Raw genomic sequence first — 10,309 nt, forward strand, 5'->3', positions numbered from 1 at the left:
AAGACATGGGTGACAGGGAGGAGGAGAGTGTGGCAGACAGCTCAGAAGGAGATCAATTATCTAGCTCCTCCTTGGATTCAGAACAAGAGTTAATGATACAGCCACGCATGCAGAGAGCGATGCATAGGCAACAACAACTGGGAGATTATTAGCAAAGAAAATGAGGCCACCTGTGGTTGGGTGGGGCTGTGGTCATTAGTGAGGCTGCTATAAAGATCAGCCTGTGGGTTTGGCCATTATGGAGGATTAACTGATCCTTGTGTTTCGTGACTGCTTTACTGACTTTGACCTTTTGTGTGCTGATTTCCCCCCGCTTTGAAACTAAACCAGAGCAAAGTGTGTTTCACTTTGTGAAAGAAGAAGGACTGTGAATTGCCTCACATTTGCAAGCTAAGTATCACAGAACTGATAAGGAACTTGTATAAATTACCAGTTTGTTTGGAGACGAGTGCTCTTTGCTATACCAAAAGAGGGCTTAGTTTAAGTGAATTTTCATTATAAAGAACATTGTTTTGAATTTTCAAACATGTTTGTGTCTGAAATTTGTACCTGTGAATTTTTGGGAGGATTCTACCAGAGAGCTCGACAGAACAGGTAGGGTAGGGTAGGGTAGAGTAGAGTAGAGTAGAATAGAGTAGAGTAGAGTAGAGTAGAGTAGAGTAGAGTAGAGTAGAGTAGAGTAGAGTAGAGTAGAGCAGTGTTTCCCAACCTTGGCAACTTGAAGATATTTGGACTTCAACTCCCAGAATTCCCCAGCCAGCGAATGCTGGCTGGGGAATTCTGGGAGTTGAAGTCCAGATACCTTCAAGTTGCCAAGGTTGGGAAACACTGCAGTAGAGTACAGTAGAATACAGTAGAGAAGAACAGAACAGAATAGAATGCTTTATTGGCCAAGTGTGATTGGACAAAGAAGGAATTTGGCATTGATCTATATGCTCTCAGTGTACACATTTGTCATGAATCATGAGGTACAACACTTAATGATTGTCATAGGGTACAAATAAGCAATCAGGAAACAACCAGTATTAATATAAATCATAGGGATACAAACAAGTTACAATCATACAGTCATGAATGGGAGGAAATGGGTGGTAGGAACGATGAGAAGACTTAATAGGAATAGTAATGCAGTTTTTGTTATGAGTAAAAATTGGAAGAGGACGCATACTGTATTTTTTTGGGAGTATAAAAAGAGGCTGAAAATTTGGGTGTGTCTTATACTCCGAATGTAGCTTTTTCGAAGCTAACGAGGTGCTACTCCAAAGTTTTTTTTCCAACTCTAAGTCTTTGCAGGCTTGTTTTCAATTGCTACTCCCCTCCGAAAAAGGGTGTTTTTCCCCCCAGCCTTAAGCAGGAGATAAAACGATATGCTGAAACTGACCAGACTAAGGACCCTAGCCAGGTGAATACCCAGTATTCAGACTTTTTTCCTCCTATTTCCCTTTCCTCCAAACTAAGGTGCGTCTTATACTCCAGTACGATATACTCTGAAAAATACGGTAATTGATGCTAACTTCGAACAGTCACTGAATGAACTGTTGTAAATTGAGGACCACCTGTATAATTTTTATTGGAAGGTCATTGCAGGCTGCCCCCTACGCCAGGACAAGTGTAGGTTTCTGGAGGGATCTGCCATGAGATCAAACTAATGTCCAGATGGCCTGGTGTCATATCGCAAAGGCTAAAAATTACACAATTTAAGTATGCTTCAATGCAATGCAACACAAAACAACGCAAAGACATAATTCACAGCAGTTGCATACAGTTATATCCTCAATGCATGACTATTTGTTTGAAGCTTTGACAGTAATGGGGAAAAAAGGGCTTAAAACTAATCCTCTCACTTATGACAGCGAAGATGCGCACAAGAGCGACATTTTGGTTATTTTAAACATAGAAACATAGAAGATTGGCGGCAGAAAAAGACCTCATGGTCCATCTAGTCTTAGGATGGATGGATGTTTATCCCATGCATGTTTAAATTCAGCTACTGTGGATTTACCAACCACGTCTGCTGGACGTTTGTTCCAAGCATCTACCACTCTTTCAGTAAAATAATATTTTCTCACGTTGCTTCTGATCTTTCCCCCAACTAACTTCAGATTGTGCCCACCTCTGCCAGCACCCAGAGCAAAGAAACACTCTGGGCAATGACTGTCCTCCTCTTCTTCTTCTTCCTCCTCCTCCCCCCCCCCCCCAAATTCCAAACTTTTATTTCTTTCCTAATGGGTTTGCACGCATTATTTGCTTTTACATTGATTCCTATGGGAAAAAAATTGCTTCTGCTTACAAACCTTTCTACTTAAGAACCTGGTCACAGAATGAATTAAGTTCTTAAGTAGAAGTACCACTGTATTTTATCTTAGGATGGATATATGTTTATCCCAGGCATGTTTAAATTCAGTTCCTGTGGATTTACCAACCACGTCTGCTGGAAGTTTATTCCAAGCATCTACCACTCTTTCAGTCAAATAATATTTTCTCACGTTGCTTCTGACCTTTCCCCCAAGTAACCTCAGATTGTGTCCCCTTATTCTTGTGTTCACTTTCCTATTAAAAACACTTCCCTCCTGGACCTTATTTAAGCCTTTGACATATTTAAATGTTTCGATCATGTCCCCCCTTTTCCTTCTGTCCTCCAGACTATACAGATTGAGTTCCTTAAGTCTTTCCTGATACGTTTTATGCTTAAGACCTTCCACCATTCTTGTAGCCCGTCTTTGGACCCGTTCAATTTTACCAATATCTTTTTGTAGGTGAGGCCTCCACATATATTTTTCACATATATTTTTGCTTCCGCACATGAGCGGAAACCTCCGCCTGGTATAAATATAAATATTACGAACAATATACACTATATTTTACAGTTATATATACTACTTTCCTTCTTCACCTTTAAATTTGGTACACATTTTTTTGCCATTAGTAATTTAACCTATACTTTCATATATACATGAATATTTTATCATTCAGGTTTTGGTTTTTTTCTGTTTCTTACTTTGATTCCTAATTTGTAGCCAATTGTAAAATCTTTCACAGCCCTCTCCAAGCGGTTTACAGAGGCAGCATATTTGCTCCCAACATTCTGGGTCCTCATTTAACCCACCTTGGAAGGATGGAAGGATGAGTCAACCTTGAGCAGGTCAGGATCGAACTTCTGGCAGTCGGCAGTTTTAGCCTGCAATATTGCATTCTAACTGTTGTGCCACCATGGCTCTGTCTGTTTAACTCCGAGTCCTCGGAGAGGGGCGGCATAGAAATCAATCAATCAATCAATCAATCAATCAATCAAACAAACAAACAAACAAACAAACAAACAAACAAACAAACAAATAAATAAATTCCCTCCACCCAAAATTAACCAACTAACTTACTTACTTGCTTTGTTTATTGCTTGTTTATTGAATTTATATTGCCGCCTATTCGTCCGTGGCGACTCAATGTAGCCTAGAGAATGTAAGACCACATTTAAAACAATAAAAACTAACAAAAAGAATCAAATAAATTAACATAGTATAATATGATTTTAAAAATCACCTCCCCACACCTCCCACTCTCCTACCCCAGCGACAGCAGATCACACGACCTATTGAATGGGCTCCATCCCGCTCTAGGTTCCACAGGCTCGCTGGCAGAACCTGGTCTTCAGTACTTTCCGGAAGAGTATTAGAGTGGGGGCTGTTCTAATTTCTGAGCAAATGGTGTTCCAGAGAGAGGGAGCCACCACAGAGAAGGCCCTTCTTCTGGGTCCCACCAGGTGTATCTTCCTTAAGGATGGGACCAGCAGCATTCCCTGCCTCCCCCCACTCTCATCGGTTGGGTAGATGTGAATGGCAATACCCACAGCCATGATGGTCTTTACAGGTGACAACCAGTACCATAAGTTGCATATAATATACTGTATGTGTATAATTTGGTATTTATTTATATGTCTTGTCATGTTTATGTAGTGTAAAATTGAAGACGGAGACCCTTTGAGAGTTGTATGCAACAAAATTTCATTTTTAAGGTCTGCCAGTTAGAGAACAGAACAGAACAGAATAGAATTCGTTAGAACAGAACAGAAGAATATGATTGGGGTGGGGTGGAATCTATTGGATTTTGTTGGATTGTATTCAATTCTTTATTGGCCAAGTGTGATAGGATACACAACAAATTTGTCTTTGGTGGATATGCTCTCAGTGTACATAAAAGAAAAGATACATTAGAATAGAGTAGAGTGGAGTAGAGTGGAATGGAATGGAATAGAATAGGATAGGATAGGATAGGGTAGGGTAGGGTAGAGTAGAGTAGAGTAGAGTAGAGTAGAGTAGAGTAGAATAGAATAGAATAGAATAGAATAGAATAGAATGGGAATTCTTTATTGGGAAAATGTAATTGGACATACAAGGAATTTGTCTTTGGTGGATATGCTGTCAGTGTAATGCATAGATAGGTAGTCCTCAGCTTACAAGAGAACGTAACCTGGTCCCAAGACATGAAGGGTTTTAAAGGGTTTTCCTTGTTCGTTTCCAGAAAAAAAAGAACCTGGGTGAGCAACAAGGCACTTTCTTACTAGGGAGAAAAAAACTGCAGGTAAATTGGACTCCCTCCTTTGCAGCCTCATTTGCAAGCAATGACTTTATGCTTCAGCTTTATGATGAAAGAGACAACTTCTCTTGAAAAAGCAGCTCACAAGGCTGGCCCACGCAGCACAGCATCGCTAGAAGATCTGCAGATGGGCAGATACCTGAGATGGAGCAGCCAATGCTCCCCACCTGGGTTTTGCTCTCACAGCCGCCCCCTCAAAGCCAGGATTATTTAAAAAGAAACCCACATGGAAATAAGGTGGTTCCCAGTAGGAAAGTTTCATCAAGGTGGAGACACTCGACGTCTGCGACCGAAGGAGAAGGAACCGGCACCCGCCTCCGGCTGGCAGGGAGAAGGAGTTGAATCACACACACATCCACCGAAAAAGATTTCTCTGGTTGATGTACAGCAGCACGGGCAGGAAGTAAAGGAAGGAGATTCGACAGGTGTTGCCCAAAGAGGAAAGGATTTAGCTGAGGACCTGAGTATCTTGGGCAGGTTTAACTCGGCCCAAACTGATTCAGATCAGATCTGCGAGCTGAGTTTCGACCTAGGTTGTAGGCTTGTTTCCAGGTGCTTGGGTGAAGGAAGAAGGAGAAGGAAGGGGAGGGAAAGGAGGAGGAGGAGGAAGAGAGGAGGAAGAAGAGGGGGAGGGGGAAGGAAAAAAGGAAGGAGAAGAAAGAAGAAGGAGGGAGAGGAAGGGAGTAGGAGGAAGAAGAAGAGGAGGTGAAGAAGAAAAAAAGGAAGGAAAAAGGAAGGAGAAGAAAGAGGAAAGAGGGAGGAGGAGAGGTGATGAATAGAGAAGAGGGGGAGATGGAAAAAAGGAAGGAAAGAAGAAAGAGGGGGAGGGGAGGAAGAGATAGAGGAAGAGAGGAGGAGAGGGGTTGGGGAGAAGGGAAAGGGGAAAGAGAAGAAAGGAAAGGAGGAGGAGGAGGAGGAGGAAGAGGAAGAGAGGAGGAAGAAGAGAGGGGGAGAAGGAAAAAAGGAAGGAGAAGAAAGAAGAAGGAGGGAGAGGAAGGGAGTAGGAGGAAGAAGAAGAAGAGGAGGTGAAGAAGAAAAAAAGGAAGGAAAAAGGAAGGAGAAGAAAGAGGAAAGAGGGAGGAGGAGAGGTGAGGAATAGAGAAGAGGGGGAGATGGAAAAAAGGAAGGAAAGAAGAAAGAGGGGGAGGGGAGGAAGAGATGAGGAAGAAGAGGAGAGGGTGAGACAGAAAAAAGGAAGAAGAAGAAAGGGAGGAGAAGAAGAATGTACTGATATTTATAGAGTGATTTTTGAAACAGCTTTTCCATAATCTACCTATTTTGATTCTCAGATATCAGCATTTTTTTCCCCATATTTTCCATTCTTCCACTCTTCAAATCTGCTGGCCCCAGGTATTGGTGCATCAAAAATAAATCACTGTTTTCTTTTCAATTATCATTAATTAGCTGCTGTATTGTCTTCTAACTGGTGGTCACTTTATATGTGAAAACTCCAGCTTCATCATCTTTGTCCTTGTCGCTTGCCATACCTACTTCAATTTTAATTCAATATATTTTTGTATTGTATCGCATCCAAGAAACCTAGAAATCATTAGTTTGCACAGATGACAGTGGATTGGAAGGATTTATTATCGCAACACATTTTGTAGTCTTTTTAAAAAATTTATCTAATAGAAAAAGGACATTTTTGTAGCCAGGATGACTAATTTTATTTATTGGATTTGTATGCCGCCCCAGTTCGTAGACTCGGGCGGCTAACAACAATGATAAAAACAACATGTAACAATCCAATTAATAAAACAACTAAAAAACCCTTATTATAAAACCAAACATAGATACAAACATACCATGCATAAATTGTAAAGGCCTAGGGGGAAAGAATATCTCAGTTCCCCCATGCCTGATGGCAGAGGTGGGTTTTAAGGAGCTTACTAAAGGTGAGGAGGGGGGGGAATTCTAATCTCTGGGGGGAGCTGGTTCCAGAGGGCCGGGGCCACCACAGAGAAGTCTCTTCCCCTGGGTTCCGCCAAACGACATTGTTTAGTTGATGAGACTCAGAGAAGGCCAACTCTGTGGGACCTAACTGGTCGCTGAGATTCGTGCGGCAGAAGGCGGTCCCGGAGATAATCTAGTCCGATGCCATGAAGGGGTTTATAGGTCATAACCAACACTTTGAATTGTGACCGGAAGCTGATCGGCAACCAATGCAGACTGCGGAGTGTTGGTGTAACATGGGCATATTTGGGGAAGCCCATGATTGCTCTCGCAGCTGCATTCTGCACGATCTGAAGTTTCCAAACACTTTTCAAAGGTAGCCCCATGTAGAGAGCGTTACAGTAGTCGAGCCTCGAGGTGATGAGGGCATGAGTGACTGTGAATAGTGACTCCCGGTCCAGATACATTTTAGAACATTCCTACTCTTTGCAAGCTATATCAACGAGTCTGCAGAAATACAACTTTTAAAAACGGAAATAGTTCTACAATCACTCTTCCAGGAAATTGGTAGAAAATAATATTGAGAAAATGTTGTGTTTTTTTTTTTTTTTAAAGAGCTGAAAAACTTTCTGGAATCAATTTCTTATGTTTCAATTCCCAGTTCCTAAACTATGTATTTTTATAATTGTAAAATATGTAAAGTATTATGGTCACTGCAACAAAATAATTTGTTGTGGTGGCTATAATACTGTGTTCCAGTTCCACTAATTGTGAGTCATAGCTGATGTCGGCGGGTTTTCTGGTTTGTGATTTCGGATGGAAATGATAAAGATTGTATCTACGTATAGCTGAGGTGCTGAAGTTTGCTGTTCTTTGCAAATGGATTAAGTTTTTCTAAATTTAGGGCTCCCAAAGTCTAAATCTTGGTGGAAAAGTAAGAATAGTAGTTAGTTACGTACAGTATACTCAATATTTATGACTTTTGCCTGTCAGATCCTTCCCAAGTTAACCGTATAGGCCAGTGTTTCCCAACCTTGGCCACTTGAAGATATTTGGACTTCAACTCCCAGAATTCCCCAGCCAGCAAATGCTGGCTGGGGAATTCTGGAAGTTGAAGTCCAGATATCTTCAAGTGGCCAAGGTTGGGAAACACTGATATAGGCCAATGATGGTGAACCGTTTTTGGTTTGTGTGTCAAAAGGGTGTGAGCATTCTAGCACACATGCATGTGTGTGCCCCCACAACCATTTATTTATTTTATTTATTTATTCAACTTTCTATGCCGCCCAGTCCCAAAGGACTCAGGGCAGCTTACAACAACAATTCAAATATAATCTAAATAGATAGAAAGGGATAAAAAGAAGTCCAACATTATCTAAAACTAAAACATTATCTGAAGCTAAAACCCCGTAAAAAGTTATTTAAAAAAGAGGAAAGTTATTAAACAAGAGGAAAGTTATTAAAAAAAGAGGAAAGTTATTTTAAAAAAAGAGGAAAGTTATTTAAAAAAGAGGAAAGAGGGAGGAGGAAGATGAAGAGAAGAGAGGAAGAAGAGGAACCATGTCTTGCCCCCCACACATATAAATAACTTCTGTACAGATCCCCACGCATTACGCACAGGCCTCATGAAGCCTCTGGACTCCTGAAGCCTGGGGATGGCAAAAAATGGCCAAATGGGCCAACAGGAATTACATTTCTGAACTTCCTGTTGGGCCCTTGTACTATTTTTTTTGCCATCCCTGGCATTCAGGAGGCTTTCCTGAAGCCTGGGGAGAGCAACAATGGCTGAAAACAAGGCAGAAATCCAGCTGTCCAGGGTGCACATGCACGCTGGAGCTGACATTTATTTATTAATTTATTTATTTATTAATCAGATTTGTATGCCGCCCCTCTCTGTAGACTCAGGGCGGCTAACAGCAATAATAATACAATGTAAACAAATCTAATATTTAAGTTAATTTAAAAAAAACCAATTTAAGAAACCAATCATACATACTGACATACCATGCATAAATTGTATAAGCCTAGGAGGAAGGGAAAGTCTCAATTCCCCCATGCCTGACGACAGAGGTGGGTTTTAAGGAGCTTACAAAAGGCGAGGAGGGTGGGGGCAACTCTGATATCTGGGGTGGGAGTTGGTTCCAAAGGGTCGGGGCCACCACAGAGAAGGCTCTTCCCCTGGGTCCCACCAAACGACATTGTTTAGTTGACGGGACCCGGAGAAGGCCCACTCTGTGGGACCTAACTGGTCGCTGGGATTCGTGCGGCAGAAGGCGGTCCTGGAGATATTCTGGTCTGATGCCATGAAGGGCTTTATAGGTCATAACCAACACTTTGAATTGTGACCGGAAACTGATCGGCAACCAATGCAGAGTGTGGAGTGTTGGTGTGACATGGGCATATTTGGGGAAGCCCATAATTGCTCTCGCAGCTGCATTCTGCACAATCTGAAGTTTCCGAACACTTTTCAAAGGTAGCCCCATGTAGAGAGCATTACAGTAGTCAAGCCTCGAGGTGACATACGACAACACCTCACATGCCCCCTCAGATATGGCTCTGTGTGCCATTGGTTCGCCATCACTGATATAGGTAGACCTTGACTTACGACCATAACTGAGCGCCAGATTTCTATTGCTAAATGAGACATTTGTTAAAAGCGAGTTTTGCCCGTTTTATGACTGTTCTTGCCACAATGGTTCAGTGAATCACTGCAATTGTTAAGTTAGTCACATGATAGTTAGTGACAAGGGTTAAGTGATACCGGCTTCTCATTGACTTTGCTTTTCAGAAGGATGCAAAGGGTGAATCGATCACATGACATGCACACGGATATTGAAACCGACACAAATACATGCTAGTTGCCAAGCATCTGAATTCTGATGTCGAATAATACATTTCATACATTTATTTATACATTGACTAAATTACTATGAAAAAACTCTAGGTAGTAAAAAGGCTTTAAATTGTTTCCCTAGTACTCTTTTTATAGAATGGAATAGAATAGAATAGAATAGAATAGAATAGAGGCGTACATAAGTGCACTGGTGTGCCTTTCGTCCCCTGTCCAATTGTCTTTCCTTTCTCTCACTTATCATATATATTCTCTTTCTTTCATATATCCTCTCCTCTAAGTTCACTTTTACCCTTATATATATTACTATATGTCTATTCTTCTTCCTATGTATTTGTGTATTGGACAAATGAATAAATAAATAAATAAAATAGAATAGAATAGAATTTTAATTGGCCAAGTGTGATTGGACACACAAGGAATTTGTCTTGGTGCAGATGCTCTCAGCGTACATAAAAAAAAAGATATTTACCATTTATATTACACTATGGAAATCGTATTTTTTTTTCATTTCTCTTTTATTTATTTATATTTTTTATTGTTGTTTGTATTGTCATTGTTTTTGTTTTGTTCTGTTTGATTTCTTTTTTCTTTTATGTTTTTAATATATATTCAGTAAAGCTTATTTTTTTTAAAAAAAATCATACATGTGAAAAATGTTCACAAGACCCCTTTTCCAAGCCTTTTGTAACTTTGAATGGTCACTAAATCGACTGTTGTTAAGTCAAAAACTACCCACAGTCAAAGATATTGTCCTAATATGTATATTGTTCCAAGTATTTGCAACTCCCCCCCGCCCCCGTTGTTGAACTGACATGCTGTTCAATTCCAATTCTGTTCAAATTTTTATGTCTTTTATCTGGTTGTGTTCATTTAGTTTTAATCGTTAGCCACTTAGAAAGAAAAGCATTTGAGATGGATGCCCACACATTTAATAGAATAGAATAGAATAGAATGGAATGGAATGGAGTAGAG

The sequence above is a fragment of the Erythrolamprus reginae genome, chromosome 5, assembly GCF_031021105.1.
Source record: "Erythrolamprus reginae isolate rEryReg1 chromosome 5, rEryReg1.hap1, whole genome shotgun sequence".
Taxonomy (NCBI): Eukaryota; Metazoa; Chordata; class Lepidosauria; order Squamata; family Dipsadidae; genus Erythrolamprus; species Erythrolamprus reginae.